This window comes from Rhamphochromis sp. 'chilingali' (genome assembly GCF_963969265.1).
Source record: "Rhamphochromis sp. 'chilingali' genome assembly, chromosome: 12".
NCBI lineage: Eukaryota > Metazoa > Chordata > Actinopteri > Cichliformes > Cichlidae > Rhamphochromis > Rhamphochromis sp. 'chilingali'.
In genome coordinates, this window is record NC_137939.1 from 18,430,563 (window position 1) to 18,451,005 (window position 20,443).

General features: G+C 45.7%; 1 protein-coding gene across 1 annotated transcript in view; it reads right to left on the bottom strand.

The window, feature by feature from the left end:
* LOC308407823 (voltage-gated potassium channel subunit beta-2-like) overlaps positions 1-20,443 on the bottom strand; it is a gene marked incomplete at both ends in the record, with an annotated part of 254,708 nt that overhangs the window by 48,594 nt on the left and 185,671 nt on the right. The gene's annotated exons all lie outside the window — the stretch shown is intronic.

The following is a 20,443-nucleotide window of genomic DNA, read 5'->3' on the forward strand; positions in this document are numbered from 1 at the left end:
AGCGCCCCTCCATATGGCCCAAGAAGTCCACCCTGCAGGTCAAGTGGGCCTGAACACCTGAGGGAAGAGGAGCTCCTACTGAAGCATAAGCCTGCAGGATTAACTGGGACTTAGACCACTAGTCCATTGTCCAAAGTGACGGGGTACGTGCAACATACAGAACCAGAGCTCGGATAGGTCACAGAGCCTGCAGACGCAGAGCTGCCTCTCATTCCAACCCTTCAGTGGGAGCTGAGTGCTGCTCAACCGTCTGAGAAAAGTAAAAGTCCGAGAGGACTTGTGGCAAGAAGGCAAGAATGCAGGGTTGGGTCCGAGGACCACCCCCTTCCCATCAAGCAGTCACTGTGGCCGACAGTGCATGGAGCTCACTTATTCTTCTGGTGGAAGTTATGGCCAGAAGGTGGTCTTAAGCGATAGCCACTTCAACTTAGCATCTTCCAGGGGCTCAAATGGAGGGCACTGGAGGGCACTAAGGACCAGTTCCAGGTCCCAAGGGGAAACCGAGCTGTTAGGTCCTGGACACCCCTAGCAAACGCGAAATCAAAGCAGCGTTAGCGCAACGCTAACGCTGCTTTGATTTTGCAGTTGGCTGTTCACCTTGGTCGCTCAGTGCTCAGTTGCTGAGCACTGAGCGACCAAGGTGAACAGCCTTAATCACAGCCACTAACCCATGAAGGATAACAGCAGCTCTGCCTGCCTCTAGCTGGGACTGCAGGATGGTATTGACTGTGGCAATTTGGGTGTCCAGTCCATGGACCACCATGGCATCAACTGTTACACCATGGGGTCCAGCCTGTGGACCACGCACCAGGAAGCAAACACTCCCCAGTGATAGCAGTAGGAAGCCCTCGTGGATGGTGCACAAGTTTCCTGCATGGTGTTCACAACAGGGTCAGGAAGTCGTAAGGAGCGCAGCCTCTCCTCCTCAGGGGCCAGGCCATCAGCCGCAGCCTTGCGGGGAAAGGATGGAAGAGCGACCCTCCGGCCTGGGGCAGGAGGTCCCAGGGCATGCCATCCAGGAGGGGTGGGATTACTTAAAACCAGGGCGGAGGACCGAGTGGAGGAGGGAGAAAGGGGGGAAGGTGTAAAGGAGTGCCTGGGGCCAGGGATGCACAAGGGCACCTCACCCTAGAGGGGTGTCGTCGGACTTCAGGGAGAAGTACAGAGGGCAAGTGTGTCAATTTCCTGGAGGCAAAGAAGTCAACCTCTGCCTTTTACTCCCCTGGGCATGGACTGCCCCTGGACATAATGTCTGCTGCCATGTTCAGGGAACTTGGCACATGAACTGCCCAGAGGGAGAGGAATTGGCAGTGAGCCCACTGCCACAGCTGGGCGGCCAGTTTGCAGAGGGGAGGAGAGCCCAGCTCCTCCTGCTGGTTGATATAGGCAACTGTGCTGTCTGTCTAGACAACCACGCAATCGAGACAGGAAGTGCCGAAGTGCCAGGAACATGGCCAGTACTATGGGCAGACCTTTGTGCCATCAGAAACTGAATTTGAAGTTAATTCATTTGCTTTGAAACTGTATTTTGTCCTTTAAAAATGTAGCTCTTGAATAATTTCAGTTTCATTTATCACCATTCAGTTTCAGTTGGAATTTCAGTTCCAAAATTCTTTTTTTTTGTTACTTGCATCCAGTTCCGCTTCCAGGGTAATTGAGCGCAGATTAATAGAACTACATTTTATCAGCGGAACGAAAGTGTTACTGATGGGAATCTACATTATCTTGAGCTGGAGCTGGATTAAGACTTCAAAAGTCAGCAGATAAACTCTCTGGTTGGTAATAAATGTATCACATGTATAAGAACAAGCGTCATGTTAAAAAATGATAGTTGTACAGTAACTTTTATGCTTATAATTTGGCGTAGTTTGCCCTTGGTTCAGCTTTGACAAACAAATATGATTGACTGTTTCTTATAGAATTCCACAGTTGTCATATTGTACCCTCTCAGAGCCCCCTACAGTAGGGAAATATACAAATGAATGTCCAAAACATTGTATTTTAGGTTTATTAATGTCTTGCACAACATAACGTTAGCTAAAGTGAATAGTTTAATTCATTAGTGCAGCATTACTGGATCACCTCTGTTTGAAGTGATATAATATGGTATACAACTATTATTGAAACAGCAAAGTTTGTAAAAAGAAACTTTAACAAACAAAAAAAACCCCAAGACTTCTCATTCTCTAAACGTTTGGCCACAGCTGTAGATTACACTATCAGTGCTTGTTGACTCTTGTCAATAATTACATTTTACACAACCCACGCACACAGTCACATAGTACCACAGGTAGGGATGGGTACCGATATCCGGTGCCATTATGGCACCCAGTGCATTTTGGTGCTTTATTTCGGTGCTTTTTTTTCCTGAGATGTCATACATTTTCGATTCTAGCCAATCATTTTACCTTTCCAGGGATAGTAGGCAGGCCCAGGTATGTGCGTTCTTTTAGAGCAGAGCTACAGATTAAAAATGCTCAAGGCAAAGTGGTCAAAAGTCTGGCTGTACTTCACAGCAAAAGATGCAAACTCAGCAGCCTAAGGTGATACTGTGCAAAGGAGGTAACACCTCGAATCTGATGAAACACGCATAGCGTTTTTTTAAAACCCGAGAAGAGCACCATATTTGATAGCTTGCTGCAAGACCTCACACCAAGCACATATATTGCGGGAGTGGTGCCTGTTATCGAACCTGGAGTTAGCAACATCCCCCAAGAACCCAAATAGGAGAGTCCTAGCCCTAGCCACCGGTTCCAACCAAAGGAGGTATGTTGTATCAACAGAAAAGGCTAACTTGGTTATCATTTTGCAGAAAAAAAGAGACTGCTAAAAATAAAAACATAAGAGGTTTTTGGACAAAGTTTGTGTTCGCATTTCTCTAAGCTCCGGTTCGAGCACCGTTTAAGCACCAGCACCATTTCAAAAGTACCAGTTTGGCACCAGTATCGGATAAAACCTAAACGATACCCATCCCTAACCACAGGTAGTGTGAGTACAAGAAAATAATTATTATAATATGATGTGTTAAATTTGTTTAGATCAGAGGTTCATAAACAAGATGGCGCCGAGTATGACAGCCTCGCCGCGAGCTCCCCCAAGCAACAGCTGTTTTTCTGTGTTTAATTTTACTTTTCCTTTATTTTTTCGCGAGTAGCACGTCTCCTTGTGTACGACCGACAAACCTTACTGGACATAAAAGACGGTCTTTCTTATAACTTTCCAGAGTTCAAGTTTTGCAACACGGACGCTCCATTTGCAGACCCTCATTCATCTCACCTGAGACGCTTTTGTTCTCTGGCCCTGGAGGCCGCAAACGCCGACGCAGAGGGAGAAGATCTGGCGTTCTGGTTCGACTGAGACGGCGCACTAACAGACCACCGTTATCTAGTTTATTACTGGCTAATGTGCAGTCTCTGGAGAACAAGCTGTGCGAGCTTCGGGCACGGATCTCATTCCAGCGAGAGATGCGGGACTGGTGCGTGATCTGCCTCACAGAAACCTGGCTATTGGACAAGGTACAATACAACTACCGGGGTTCTCCGCGCATCGCGCGGACAGGTCACAGGATCTTACTGGGAAAAGCAGAGGCGGTGGTGTATGTTTCATGATCAACAACAGCTGGTGTGATTATGCGAACGTGCACCCGGTCAAATCCTTCTGCTCACCGGACCTGGAGTACCTGATGATTAAGTGCCGGCCATTCTGGCTACCGAGGGAATTTACAGCAGTGATTATTGTGGCTGTTTACATTCCCCCACAAGCCGACACTGACCGAGCACTCAGGGAACTGTACAGCGCGATCAGCAGCGAGGAAACCGCACACCCAGAGGCAGCGTTTATCACGACCGGGGACTTTAATAAGGGAAACCTGAAGAAAGTCTCACCGAAACTCCACCAACACATCCACTTCAACACTCGTGGAGACCGGCTACTTGACCACTGCTGCACCTCTTTCCGGGATGCATACAAAGCCCTCCCCCGCGCCCCATTCGGCCAATCAGATCACCGCTCCATCCTGCTCCTGCCCGCCTACAGGCAGAAGCTGAAACAGGAAGCTCCAACCCGGAGGGCGGTGCACTGTTGGACGGACCAATCGGAGTCTGCGCTGCGGGACTGTTTTGATCACGCGGACTGGGAAATGTTTCACGTGGCTGCTAGGGACATTGATGAGTACACAGACTCAGTCTGCGGATTTATCAGGAAATGCGTGGAAGATGTCGTCCCATCCAGAACAGTTAAATCCTTCCCAAATCAAAAACCCTGGATTAACGGAGATGTTCGCGCGGCACGGAGCACCGCCTTTGCCTCCGCGAACACATTGGACTACAAACACGCACATTACCAACTCCGGAAGACGATCAAAGCAGCCAAACATGAGTACAGGGACAGGGTGGAGCAACAGTTTGACAACCCTCGGAGTATGTGGCAGGGACTAAACACGATCGCAGACTTTAGAGGGAAAACCAGCACACCGCAGACCACGGCCTCTCTGTGTGAGGATCTAAACGTATTCTACGCTAGATTCGACACAGCGAACACCATGAGACTGGACAGTGTGCGCACCGCGGATGACGTCAGTGCGCACACTGTGTCTGAGGAGGATGTGCGGAAGTGCTTCAGGAAGGTGAACGCACGCAAAGCTACAGGTCCGGACGGGATTCCCGGCCGCGTCCTCAAGTCATGCGCGGCTCAGCTGGCTGGAGTGTTCACACACATCTTCAACCTTTCCCTCTCTCTGTCTGTAGTCCCAGCCTGCTTCAAAATGGCCACCATCGTCCCTGTACCCAAATCCTCCACCATCTCCTCATTGAATGACTGGCGACCTGTAGCCCTGACCCCCATCGTGAGCAAATGCTTCGAGAAGCTGGTCAGGGACTTCATCCGCTCTGCACTACCCGACTCACTGGACCCTCTACAGTTCGCATACCGCCACAACAGGTCCACTGATGATGCCATAGCCCTGACACTACACACTGCCCTGTCACACCTGGAGAAGAGAGACACGTATGTGAGAATGCTGTTTGTAGATTACAGCTCAGCATTCAATACCATCGTTCCCTCGAAGCTGGACAGGAAACTGCAGGATCTAGGACTGAGCAGCTCCCTCTGCAGCTGGATCCTTAGCTTCCTGTCTGACAGACGCCAAGTGGTCAGACTGGGCAGCATCACCTCATCCCCCATCACACTGAACACTGGTGCTCCACAGGGGTGTGTACTGAGCCCTCTCCTGTACTCACTCTACACCTACGACTGCACAGCCACTAACAACTCCAACATCATTGTGAAGTTTGCGGACGACACTACAGTGGTGGGTCTTATCACCAACGGTGATGAGACGGCTTACAGGGAGGAGGTCAGCGCCCTGACCCACTGGTGTCAAGACAACCATCTCACCCTCAACGTCGCAAAGAGAAAGGAGTTGATAGTGGACTTCTGGAGGTGCAGAGAAGTACACACCCCCATCACCATCAACGGCGCTGCTGTGGAGAGAGTGAGCAGCTTCCGGTTCCTTGGTGTACATCTGGCTGAGGATCTTACGTGGTCAGTACACACAAACAAAACAGTGAAGAAGGCGCAGCAGCGCCTCTTCTTTCTCAGGAGACTGAAAAGATTCGGCATGAGCCCCCGCATCCTCAGGACCTTCTATCACTGTGCCATTGAGAGCATCCTCACTGGATGCATCACCACCTGGTATGGCAACAGCACCGCCTACAACTGCAAAGCTCTCCAGCGAGTAGTGCGGTGCTCTGAACGGATAATTGGAGGTGAGCTTCCCTCCCTCCAAGACATCTACAGGAAGCGGTGCCTGAGGAAAGCGGGGAGGATCATTAAGGACTCCAGTCACCCCAGCCATAAACTGTTCAGACTACTTCCATCAGGAAGGAGGTTCTGCAGCATCCGGTCCCGAACCAGCAGACTGAGAGACAGCTTCTTCCACCAGGCCATCAGACTGCTGAACACGTCATAGACACCTCACCTTCACTACTGGAACTTCAACATTATGCACTCCATACTGTACAGTAATGCCACTGTTTTGCACATGTCTCAACTCTGTATATTTTTATATATTTTATTTATTGTTTACTCTATTTAATTTGTAAAATATGTGTACACACACACACACACACACACACACACACACACACGTACGTAGAAAGGAATTTATGGACACTGGCACTGCCATAAAAGGAGACAGGAAGCTACAGTTGGGGGTTGTTGATGCTGATGCTTGTACCTTTAATAAAACTCATAATTGTTATAACTTAGAAGTAGGTTTGCAGGAGACTCTCCACCTTATCTGTAAATGTAAGACAACAAGAGGCCAATGGCCCAGTGGATGCAGAGTGGAGGTCTCAGTGTTTGTAATATGTTAACTCTGTTTTCTATGTTGTATAGAGGAATTTGGTGTAGCTTGGGTGAGATTACTTTTATGACCCCCAGGAAGTCACGTACGCAGAGACACACACACAGTGCTTAAACTGTTACACTCACACACCCACACACACAGGCACTCACGTGCTCGTGCATACACACAGACACAGAGTTTGCAGCACACCATGGGGGTTTTATGATGGGGTCACTTCTACAAAACTGTGTTTCACAGACAGAGGAGTAGAAGATTTGCAGAGGGACATAGGCCTTGCACATCTTCCCTTCTAGAAGATGCATGCTTAAATGAAGATGAATGAAGATGAATAAAGGTTTTTGTGAAAATGATTAATGAGTTCCGGTGCCGTCTCTGGATGCCCAAGGAATAAAAGAACCTGGGTGTAACTGATTCCACAACAGTAGGCAGTGTTGGGGAGTTGGGGAGAAATGGAATACATATACCGTGTTATGTATTTAAAATACAAAATATGAGTAACTGTATTCCATTACAGTTAGCGTTTAAAAGGTAGTATTCAGAATACAGTTACTGTAGGAGCCATTCTTGTGTTAATACCTTATGTGGTCGCTAGATGTCACCTTTTTCTGTTTTGATCATGTAAAGGTATTTAAGATAGATGCACGTAATCGGCGTCATGTATGTCATTAATTGTAAGAAGGCAAACAGTTTGTGACCGTTGCGCTGTTATGTTAATTTGATACGGAATAAAGACCAAAAAGGACAAGATACATACTGCTGGATTTATTGGACTGTTTACTTAATTCATGCATATCAGTGACATCGTGTCACCCCCGTTAACGACCACCTCAGTGGCTTCAAGCGTAGGCTTAGCCTCTACATTAGAGTCACAAACTTGCTTTTCTTTGGGGAAAAGTTTGTGCCAACTTTTTGGGGACTCGGCGCAAACAGGACAATTAAAGTCTGAGTGATCGATCGCCACGGAGAGCTGAATGGTGTTTGGAAAAAGTTACCGTGGAGGGTTCACGAGGAGCGGACAGCTGGACTATTGGTCTGTCAGCTGACGACGTGGAATGCTTGGCGACTGTTCCGTGGTTGTTGGAGAGGACTCAGAATTCTTCATCGGAATCAGTACGGCACCCAACGCAAGGTATGAGTAGCGCTACTAATAAATGGCCATTTATAAAAGTGTGCACACTTATTTAAGAAGACGTAATTCCAATGCATTGGTGGTCAAACATAATGAATCTGATTTATAAACAAACTTTCGCAACCCTCAATACTTGATAAATATTTGAGTTTTGGAACATTTGAACTATGGACACAAATAAAGCTGCTGACAGGCTCCCGGAGCCTGCTGCAGAATCAGCTGTGCAAAGTAGGAACGCCAGCAAGGCTGGGACACATCCAGAAAAGGAAAAACGAGTGGTGAAATTGACTGCTAAGGCACTTGCAGAGAGACTAGACAGACTGCAACGTGATAGAAAAGCTAAATTAAATAAAGCTAATAATTTAAAAGAGGGTATAAGGGTCTCAATGGAAAAAAATGAAACTTCTATGGTTCAAGCATCATTCAATGATTTTGTTGGTTTGTGTAATGAAGCAAAAACAGTTCATGGTTCATTGATGTGTTTGTTACCAGATGATGAAAAAGAAAAGCATGAAACATGGTTTAAAGCAAAAACAATGCATTATGATGAGTTCACTTATGAAGTGAAAGAATGGTTATCAGGTTGCGAACATTTACATTTAAAGGGTGATATGTCATCTAGTGGTAAAGTGAGCACAACTTCTTCTGCCAAAATCAAAGCAAAAGCAGAAAAGGCAGCATTACTCGCTCGTATGGCAGTCCTAAAAGAGAAGCATGCTTTGGAGGAGCAAGAGCTTAAGCTAAGGAGGAAACGTGAACAGCTTGAGCTTGAAGCGTTGCTTTCTGCCTCTTCTGCAAAGTTAGCTGTTTTCCAAGCTGCTGAAGTTCAAAGTATATCTAACATACTTTGAACTTGTATTGAATTCATAATATGAATTCAATGCTATGAATTCATATTATGAAAGGGAAATCAGGAAAACAGCTGCTTCAGCCGCAGTCAAGCCTAGTACACCAGTCAATGAAGATAAACCTGCAATGCAAATAGTACAGACTGAAAGCAACATATCTGCAATGATCCCGTCAGGAACGGAAATTGAAAGTGAGCCACAAGCTCAAACGGTCATCAAAACGCAATTTCAGAATGTGGATCCTCCATCGCCCAGGTCAATTCCTACAGCGGGAGAAAGACGGTCGGAGGACATTTGTACCATTTTACAAAGACAAAATGAAATAACTGCAACCCTTGTTCACCATCAGCGTTCATCGTCATTACCATCCAGGAAAATACCTGTATTCGATGTGATCCTCTTCAGTACATCTCTTTCATTAATGCGTTTGAACAAGGAGTGGAAGAAAAGGCCAATAAGAAGGACTGCTTGTATTATTTGGAGCAGTTTACAACAGGACAGCCGAGAGAGCTGGTACGCAGTTGTCAACATATGGCTGCAGGACAAGGCTATATACAAGCAAAGCAACTGCTCAAAGAACACTTCGGAAATGAATATAAAATTGCAACTGCTTACATTGACAAGGCATTATCTTGGCCTGCAATTAAAAATGAAGATGTGAAATCATTGCAAGCATATTCTCTTTTCTTACGTGGGAGTTGTAATGTCATGAAAACCTATGACCCTAACCCTATGCCAGTGAACATGAAAATCATTTTGTGCAAGTTGCCATATAAAATGAGAGAGAAATGGGGAGCCGTTGCATATGATATGGTAAATGGCCTGTATTTTTATAGCGCTTTACTTGTCCCTAAGGACCCCAAAGCGCTTTACATATCCAGTCATCCACCCATTCACACACTGGTGATGGCAAGCTACAGTACATTGTAGCCACAGCCACCCTGGGGGCACACTGACAGAGGCGAGGCTGCCGGACACTGGCGCCACCGGGCCCTCTGACCACCACCAGTAGGCAACGGGTGAAGTGTCTTGCCCAAGGACACAACGGCCGAGACTGTCCAAGCTGGGGCTCGAACCGGCAACCTTCCGATTACAAGGAGAACTCCCAACTCTTGAGCCACGCTCGCCCACAATATATATATTGGAAACCTCTAAACATAGAGCTCGGTTTCAAGATTTGGTTGCATTTATTGAAAAGCAGGTGAAAATTCTTTCGGATCCTTTATTTGGGGACATTCAGAATGTAACGTCAACAATCCCTGTCTCAAAGGTTGACAACAGACTGAAGTCGCAACCAAGCAAACAAATTAAAGGGAACAGCTTTGCTGCTACAGTCACACCCATGAACATGAATAAAACCTACAGCACAGAAAGGCTGATTACTACAACAAGCCATGACTTTACAGTAAAGCCATCTTGTGTCTGCTGTACTCAACGACACACACTGGAGAAGTGTCAACAGTTTCAGCGGAAGAAGCACAGAGACAAAATGCTTTTTCTAAAGGAGAAAGGGCTGTGTTTTGGTTGCTTAGGTGCTGGGCACATAAGCAAGGACTGTGCTAAGCGTTTGATATGTAGAATGTGTGGTAAAGGTCATCCCACTGTCCTCCATATTGATAACAATGGTGTAAGCCCTGAATGCTATGGAGAGCCCTCCTCTTCAAAGAATGTAACTCCTATGAAAACTTGTGGTCATACAGGGGCCGGAAGAGAAAGCGGTTTGCTTTCCATTCTGCCAGTTCAAATAAAGTCTGTTAAAGGTAGTCATGTCATACAGACATATGCTTTTTTAGATCCTGGCAGTTCAGCTAGCTTCTGTTCAGAGCACCTCATGCAAAAGCTAAATCTTGTGGGCAAAAGAACTCACTTCCTGTTACAAACGATGGGTCAAGAAAAGGTCGTCTCTGCCCACTCACTTACTGGTCTTGAAGTTTCTGGTTTAGGCAGCAATGCCTTCTATGAACTTCCAGAAATCCCAACACAGGAAAGGATGTCTGTCACCAAGGATTACTTTGTAAAGGAAGAAGATCTGATCAGATGGCCACATCTGTCAAAGGTTCAAATTCCCCACATAATGGCTAATGTGGACTTGTTGATTGGATGCAACGCTCCCAAGTTATTGGAACCATGGGAGGTCATTCATAGCCAGGGAAATGGCCCATATGCTATAAGAACAGCATTGGGTTGGGTCATAAATGGGCCCATGGAAGATGGTAAAAGCAACTTGGACAGCGAGCACCCACCAACAGTTGTACATAGGATATCTGTTTGTAAGCTGGAGGAAATGTTGAAAAGTCAATATAACTATGACTTTAATGAAAGGGTTACAGAGGAAAAGGGTTTGTCAAGGGAGGACCTTAAGTTCATGAAGATCATGGAAAAATCTGCAACAATGGAAAATGGACACTACTGTTTAAAGTTACCTTTTAAAAAGGATAACATAAAGATGCCAAAACAATTTCTCCATAGTTAAACAAAAATTGCAAAGTCTACAACGAAAACTTCTCAACAATGAACAGTTGCATAAAGAATATAAAAATTTTATGGACGAGATGATAAGTAATGGATATGCAGAGCAAATACCTTCACAGCAGCTGTCTTGCGAAAATGGAAAGAAGTGGTACATTCCTCATCATGCAGTTTACCATCCCAGAAAACAATCTATAAGAATTGTATTTGACTGTGGGGCAAGTGGGTCAATAACAATCGCACCCTGTTGCAAAGTATCTTAGAGGATCAAAGGGCTAAAGACTTGAAAGAATTAAATCTTGACAGAGACAAACTTCCGGTAGAAAGAGCTCTGGGCTTGCAGTGGTGTGTGGAAACTGATACATTCAACTTCAAAATGGATGTTCCTCAAAAATCCTGTACTAGGCGTGGAATGTTATCAATATCAAGTTCTATTTGCGATCCATGGGATTTCTTGCACCAGTCCTGCTGCCTGCCAAAGGAATGCAGCAGGAGCTTTGCAAAAGGAAACTGAGATGGGATGAACCAATACCCCAAACCATGTTGCAAAAGTGGAAAAGTTGGCTCAGTGATTTGCAAATGCTTTCCCATTTCAAGGTTAAAAGGTGTATACAACCAAGAGAGTTTGGACCTCTCTCACATGCACAGCTACACCATTTTTCAGATGCTGGTGAATCTGGATATGGAACTGTGTCTTATCTGCGCATGCAAGACAATAGGAAATCCATCCACGTAGCATTCTTGATGGGCAAGGCAAGAGTAACACCTCTAAAACCTGTCACTATTCCACGTCTGGAACTAACAGCTGCTGTAGTTGCCGTCCGAGTGGATCTCATGTTAAGGGCTCAGTTGAGAATGAAACTCGAGCAATCTGTATTTTGGACAGATAGTACATCTGTACTCAAATATATAATGAATGAGGATAAACGATTCCTTACCTTTGTGGCAAACAGAGTCTCATTCATTACAACTGGAACTAAACAATCACAATGGAGATATGTAAGCTCAAAGGAAAATCCAGCAGATGATGCTACAAGAGGGCTCAAGGCTGGGAACGTTGTTCATAGCAGCCGCTGGATCGAAGGACCAAGCTTTCTGCAGAAGCCAGAAAGTGATTGGCCAACCAATCTAATGGAATGCTCCTTAGAACCAGAGGACCCTGAAGTCAAAGGTGAGGCCACGGTAAATGTTACACAAGTAAAAGACTTGCTTGATGCTACATGTCAATTGATGGTGTACTTCTCAGACTGGAGAAGGCTCAAGGTTGCTGTTGCTTTTTTCCTTAGACTGAAGGCAATCCTTCGTTCAATGAGAGACAGGAAAAGAAGACCGCAACCTTACTCAGATAACCCAATTTTTAAGGGTACTACAAAGGAGAAAGTAAAGAAAATGCAACTGTACAGACTATCTTCAAAGGATCTTCTGGAAGCTGAAGCTTGCCATTATTAGATTTTGCCAGCAACAAAGATTTGGAGAGGAGATTGCTACGTTGTCAAGTGGGAAAGGTTCTGTGAGCAGGCACAGCTCAATTTATAGATTAGATCCTTATCTTGACGATGAAGGCCTCTTAAGAGTTGGGGGACGACTGACAAAGGGCTCCTTACCAGAAGAAATGAAGCATCCCTTTGTTCTTGCAAAGGATCAACATGTAGCAAGTCTCATCCTAAAGCACATTCATCAACAGCTTGGTCATAGCGGTCGTAACCACACCTTATCCACACTAAGGAGAAAATACTGGATCACAAAGGCCAACTCAGCTGTAAGGAAGGTTATCGCAGAATGTAATTTTTGCAGAAAATATCATGGAAAAGCCTTGGAGCAAAAGATGGCAGATTTACCCAAGGAAAGAATTTTTCCAGATAACCCACCATTCACCAATGTCGGAGTTGATTACTTCGGACCTATTGAAGTGAAAAGAGGATGAGGTACAGCTAAACGCTATGGAGTCATTTTCACCTGTTTAGCCAGCCGAGCAGTGCACTTGGAAGTGGCTAGCTCTCTAAGCACAGATGCCTGCATTAATGCTTTGCGCCGTTTTGTGAGTCGAAGAGGTCAAGTCGCTCACATCCAATCGGACAATGGAACCAACTTTGTCGGAGCAGACAGAGAGTTAAGGGAGGCTCTTGAATTGCTGAAACATACCCAAATAGCAGATGCTTTGCGACACATTGGAATAGGATGGAGTTTTAATCCGCCTGGAGCATCACATCATGGTGGAATTTGGGAACGGATAATTCGTATGATCAGAAAGATTCTGAGATCCGTTCTTCAGCAACAACAGTTGAACGACAATGGATTAAATATGGTTCTATGTGAAATTGAAGCAATTTTAAATGAGAGACCCATCCAAAAGACCTAGAGCCACTTACACCAAATCACATCCTCCTGATGAAAGGAAAACCATCTTTACCACCCGGACTATTTGACCCTCAGGATATGTATCTGAAGAGAAGATGGAAACACGCTCAGTTGTTACGGCCCTAGCAGGGCCTCCTCCTGAAGGTGCCTGTGTGGGCGTGTCCCACCATCTCTTTTGCCTGAGGTGCCACCTTTCCCTGTTACACAGCTGACTCACATCAGTAATTAAAAGTATTTAAGCCCAGGGAAAGGTGAGCTCTGGGCCAGAGTGCCAGTAGTGTGGTTACAGCTTGTGAGCTGAGTGGGTGTTGTGTTTGCAGCTAGTGAGCTGTGTTTTTGGTGGTTTTCAGCTAGTGAGCTGTGTTTTTGGTGGTTTTCAGCTAGTGAGGCGCTCTCTTTCTTTTTGGCTTACGTTTTACTTTATTGACCAACGCCTGAGTTTTGTTTGTTTTCTTAAATGGTGATAGCGGCTTGTCCGTCTCTTTTAGTTAGTATGAATTGAGACTTTAATAAAACTCTTTAATTGAGACTTTCATCCTGATTTGCTCTGCTTCTGTCTGTGATAATGTCTGTGATAATTTATTAATCCGTATGGCAGATTCTGTGGCTGTGATGAGGTCCACTATGGGCAACTGTTGTGGAGAAATGGCAAAATTGAGTCCTTTGGCTAATACTCTCTTTTCAGGTTCAGTGAGAATCCTGTCTGAAAAGTTCTTAACCCATTTCTCCTGACTGGCATCAGGTGTGTTTTCTTCTCTGGGTTGTGTAGGTTCAGGAGGAGGAGTGTGTGTTTTTGAAAGCAAGGTGTGAAATTTCCTGCGTTGTCTTTCTTTTCCTTTAGAGTGTTGGGCCCGCTGAGCCTTGTCCACAAACTTGTAAACCTCTTCTAAGATTGGAGAGGGTAGAAGGATTTCCAGTTCCTGCAGGGTCTGGCTGATCTTGATCTGGAGGGCATCTATGGTGAAATGGACCTGTCTTATCCTTTCACTTAAAAGGTGATTTTGTGCTCTCTGTAGAATCAAGTCTGCTCTGACAGTGGATCCAAGGCGCAGGCTCTTAGGAACAACTCTGCTTTGTCTACATCTTAGGTTGAAACGGAGATGGTTCCTATAATCCGCTAGTTTCTGCATCTTAAGGATAAAGGACACTCTTTCGAGGATGCCAATGTTCACATTTTGGACAGAGAGGACAGATGGTTTGAAAGAGGAGTGAAAGAAGCCATCTATGTCCACTGTGAGCGACCATCTTTGAACAGAGGCGGGGGTTTACGACACCAACTCTCTGCCATCTATAATCCAGTTTTGAGATCCCTTCCCAGACGCCTTAACGCCCACTCACATCCTGACACAATCTGACCTCAGGAATTCGCATGATAAGGTGGGGCCAGGTTTCACAATGAACTCACCCGAAACTCTGGCTGATTGGGACCCACACCCAGTTTCACACCTTGGCTCATGCGATTAGAGGATCATCAGGGGATCCTTTTGTCCCTCTGTGGGGGGATACTCCCACTAGGTTTATATCTGGGACTCTCCACCATTTGACCTTAGAACTGAAGAAGCTTCTCGGATGAGAGGTGAAACGTCTTCAAGTAACTTAAAGAAGTCCAGACGTTTTCTTTGCAAGCTCCTTTAACCCCCCTCTTAACTCATCCTGACCAAACTGGTTTCATAAAAGTTAGGCACTCATCAACAAATACTCGTAGATTACTTAATTTGATAGACTACTCATACAGTAAAAACCTAGAAACTACAATATTCTCTTTAGACGCAGAAAAAGCATTTGACAGAGTTAACTGGAAATTTCTATTTGCAACTTTACACAAATTTGGTTGTGGATCCTCTTTCATAAACTGGTTAAAAATATTATATAATTCCCCAACAGCTTGTGTCAGAACAAATGACCAGACATCCTCCAGCTCAAACATCCAACGACATGAATGCTTTAAAAGCATCAACATCAGCTCTTCTCTGACAGCATGGTGGGAGTTGCTAAAATTGACGGCGTCTTCATTAATCCCATGCAAACATACACCTATCTGGAACAACCCTGACATATTACAAAACAATAATATGATAAACTTTTCAGATTGGAGTGGTAAAGGAATCAAATATTTAGAACATATACTAGAAGGAACAGAATTTATTTCATTTGACAGACTAGTTACACAATATGGGATCAACAAGAAAAGATTTTTAGTATATCAACAAATTAAATCCATAGTAAAAAAGAAATTTAAACCGGGTCAAGTTGAACTACAAACACCACCAAGCGTGGTTCAATTTCTTACTCTTAAAACCCCCAAATTACTATCCAAAATATACAGAATGCTTTCTAAAACAGATGAATCAATATCACTTCCTATTGCAAAATGGGAAGCGGATTTATCAGTTAACTTAGACCTAAACTTCTGGTCTCAGATTTGCTTAAAAACCTTTCATCTAATTAGAAATCCCAGTCTTCAATTAATTCAATACAAAATATTACATAGAGTGCACTATACAGGGGTCCGTTCTTCGTACCTCGCTTACTACATCCAAGATCAAATGACACATCCAAGATCAAATCATCGCGCTAACTTTGAGCTCGCTATTCCGGTTCTCCGAACACACCTGTTGTTGACGATTAGTATAGCTGGATGAAGTAATGTGAGATCACTGGGTGGCTTAACAGGGGCTACGCATCGATAGTAGAAACATTGATCGGCAACCCTTTGATTGGTCGGCGAAAATGTCGAAGGAGCGCGCTCGGTATTTTTCGGCAGCAGAGCAAGAACTCGTGATTGAGGGATTTCAGGAGTTTCAGAGTTTAATTAAAACGCAAGGGAACACTGCAAAGGCTGCAAAAGCAAGGAGAGATGGCTGGCAGAAAGTTGCTGACAAATTAAACTTGTAAGTAATTTAATAATAATAATAATAATGGATTGGATTTATATAGCGCTTTTCAAGGCACCCAAAGCGCTTTACAATGCCACTATTCATTCACTGTCACATTCACACACTGGTGGAGGCAAGCTACGGTTGTAGCCACAGCTGCCGTGGGGCAGACTGACAGAAGCCAGGCTGCCATATCGCGCCATCGGCCCCTCTGGCCATCACCAGTAGGCGGTAGGGTAAATTTATTATATTACACTATATTATATTATATTATATTATATTATATTATATTATATTACATTATATTATATTACATTATATCCTCTTTCACATTAGAGCCAAGACAGGACCCACTAGAACATGGGAACAAGTAAAAGTGAAATATAAGAATATTCTACAGAATGGTAATATTTATCACTTATATTGCTTTTAGTCTCTTGAAAAGAGACCCTGAAATAATCTGTTTGTTTGTTTATAACAGCAACCAAGAAAAGGGCAGAGCAAAAAAAGACAGGTGGTGGTCCTGCACCCCCTTGTCAACAAGTTGGTTAAGTAAATAATACCCTCACGGGAAAATCGATATCTCTCTATGAGCACACTGTCGCGCTGAGTTAAAGGATCCTGTCTATCCCGCAATATACTCTGAATTCTGAAAACTCTCCTTATCAATCTTGCACCTTCCGCAATGGGTGGCTCGCGTATACGGACAGGACATGGCTGCGACAGACTTCCCAAATACACCTTCGCTTTTATAGCCGTGGTCTCTCATCTTGATTACACGAATTAATTTACAATTACAACTCTAAAATATGAAGTACATCTGAAATAATCAAATACATGAAATAGAATGATTAATAGTACATTTCCCTTTTTTTAGGAAATGACCTGTATGTATCTGTATGGAATCAATAAAAGGATCAAGTACTGCATTAACTTTAGTTACATTGATAATATTTATTTATGGAAAAACAGTGGTAAAATATCGCTGTTGATTTCGTATACATGAAGCGGACATACCTGAGTGGCCGCGATCTAATCTTGTTTACATAAAGTAAGCCTGCTCCCGAGCAGGTTTACGCTTACGGATCTGTTGCTATGACAGCAAGTCCCGGATGAGCTTCGGGGAACCGAACGATCCAAGATCACGCGAAATTGTCAACAATCAAATCCAGCTAACTTACTTAGCGAGGTACGAAGAACGGACCCCAGGTCATTGGATGTTCAAGATGGGCTTTACGTCTACCAACAACTGCTCAGACTGCCAAACCAATTCACCGGACAATTATATCCACGCTCTTTGGTTCTGTCCACTAGTTCAGAAGTTTTGGCGCGAGATATGTGAAGACTTATCAAAGTGTCTGAAATGTAACATTCCAACTTCCCCCTTAGTGTGTTTGTTGGGCAAGTTAGATAATGTCACTTCAGAAAAGAATATAGCCCATATGGTTTTCACTGCCCTATGCATAGCCAGGAAAACAGTCCTCATGAACTGGAAAAATAAAAATAATCTTAATTCTAACCAATATAGAAATTATCTATTAGATTACATTAGTCTTGATACAGCCTCTGCCACCACATCAGATCAATTGCTCTGGGCTCCTTTGATCAGTTTCATCACCTAGTGGGGGTGGGGGGTCATAGTTTGGTCCCGCCTTCACTGTTGTGATTGGTGTGGGGGTAGGGACAGGATTAGGGGGTCAGGGGGTTCCCCGGAGGCATCTTCCTTGGGGGGCTAAACCCGGGGTAGCGGTCATGTCCGGTTAGGGGCTCTGTTGGCTCTCAGGTGACTGTTTCCTCGTGGCTGCGTGCAGCGGGGCTAGGGGAGGGTCTGTGCTGACGGACGTGGGTTACTGACCTGGTAGCCTGGCTGCCCCTGGGTGGGTCCGGGATGGGCGTGAGGTTCTGGGGGTGCTCCGTCTCTGGGCTGGGGCCCTGGCCAGGCCTCGGGGGCTTGGGTCCTGGTTGGTGTGTTGCCGGGGTTGTGGGCGGGTGGGTGCATGGGGGCCCAGCCCTGGCGCAGGGTGCCGCCGGTGCGTCGAGCCACCTGGGGGGCTCTTCAACTGGTGGGGGAGATTGTCACATCATACAGGAGCTTTCCTCTCTTCAGGAACTCTCTCTGCAGGAGGGGGAGATACAGGAGAGGTGGAGGAAGATCTCAGCCTGGGTGTCTATTGTCTTATGTAGTCTGGAAGATGAGTGGATGGTGGGGTGGGTGCAGTTTTCTCTGTGGTGGGGTTGGGTGGACTGTCCCGGGCTCTGTGGGGCCGGGAGGCGCTGCTGCACTGGGCCCCGGTCTGGATTGGCCTGGGCCCCCTTTCCCTGGCGGGTCGCGGAGTATGGGGGTGCCTACTGGGGTCAGCGGGGGAGCTGGCCCCAGGGAGGGGTCACTTGCCCCTCCCTTCCTTCCCTCCCCATCTCCAGCTGCCTCCCTCTTCCCGCTCCACCACAACCACCCACACATGCAGGGCCTTGGAGTAGGGGTATGTCACCAGGGTGCAGAGGAGGCTACTCCCCCCTCTGTCCCCTTCTGGCTGCCTCTGCCTCAATTTTATCCCACAACTTAGACATTCACATTACTCACACTCTCATTACACATACATATAGGATCTTGGGGGTGGGCACGATACACGGAATCCAAATTACCATCAGGGTGTACACCTCACCCCTGGCATCGTTGCCCACCTCTCAATTTTAAATACACGTAGACATTGAGGGCTAGCAGGAGGGACTATGCGCATACCTGCTGCTCTCTGGCAGGTAGCTCCATGCCCTCCTGGGTTTTAAATGCACCTTAGAACACACATGCATCAACACTACAATGAGCGGGTGGAGGGATGTTTGAAGTCTTCTCTCACCCCCATTCTTTGCGGCTCAAAAGAAGGACTTGACAGGCTCAGAAAAGTCAAAAATAGTGAGATATCTTGCAGAGGGATGCAGCAGACCACCACTGAACAAGACACACAAGCTGAAACGTCAAGACTGAGCCAAGAAATATCTCAAGACTGATTTTTCTAAGGTTTTATGGACTGATGAAATGAGAGTGAGTCTTGATGGGCCAGATGGATGGGCCTGTGGCTGGATTGGTAAAGGGCAGAGAGCTCCAGTCCGACTCAGACGCCAGCAAGGTGGAGGTGGAGTACTGGTTTGGGCTGGTATCATCACAGATGAGCTTGTGGGGCCTTTTCGGGTTGAGGATGGAGTCAAGCTCAACTCCCAGTCCTACTGCCAGTTTCTGGAAGACACCTTCTTCAAGCAGTGGTACAGGAAGAAGTCTGCATCCTTCAAGAAAAACATGATTTTCATGCAGGACAATGCTCCATCACTCGCGTCCAAGTACTCCACAGCGTGCCTGGCAAGAAAGAAGAAAAACTAATGACATGGCCACCTTGTTCACCTGATATGAACCCCATTGAGAACCTGTGGTCCATCATCAAATGTGAGATTTACAAGGAGGGAAAACAGTACACCTCTCTGAACAGTGTCTGGGAGGCTGTGGTTGCTGCTGCACGCAATGTTGATGGTGAACAGATCAAAGCACTGACAGAATCCATGGATGGCAGGCTTTTGAGTGTCCTTGCAAAGAAAGGTGGCTATATTGGTCGCTGATTTGTTTTTGTTTTGTTTTTGAATGTCAGAAATGTATATTTGTGAATGTGGAGATGTTATATTGGTTTCACTGGTAAAAAATAAATAATTCAAATGGGTATATTTTTGTTAAGTTGCCTAATAATTATGCACAGTAATAGTCACCTGCACACACAGATATCCCCTTAAAATAGCTAACACTAAAAACAAACTAAAAACTACTTCCAAAAACATTCAGCTTTGATATTAATGAGCTTTTTGGGTTCACTGAGAACATGGTTGTTGTTCAATAATAAAATTATTCCTCAAAAATACAACTTGCCTAATAATTCTGCACTCCCTGTATATGTCAGATTGGGTATCAGACGCCACCTCTCTGGGGACATCTCAGGCCCGCCAAGGTTTGGAGGCCTATCTCCCCCCACCACCACTTCCCCTGCCAGTGGCGGACTCCGTCAGACATCGGTGCGTTGGTGGTTCTTTGTGTCTGGGGATGGGCGTCCAGGTACACACCGGCTCACTCCTTGGCAGCCGCTTATCGGGGCCTGGAGCCTGGGGCTCGCTCGGGCCACTTCGGAGGTGGGGTGGCCCCAGCCTCTCGGCCTGGGGCTCGGTCACTCAGGCACAGCTGGCTGCCGGCAGAGCTCACGGACGCGTCACTGCAACTCCCCTTGGCTTCTGCTCCGCGGCTGCTGAGTGAGCCCTCATCTGGGACTCTCCTCAGCTCTTTCTGGGACAGTGGCGCGGCTGCCCCTCTGTTAGTCTACCTTGGTCTCTTGTGTTCTGGGGGCCTCTGGATGTCTGGAGTTTT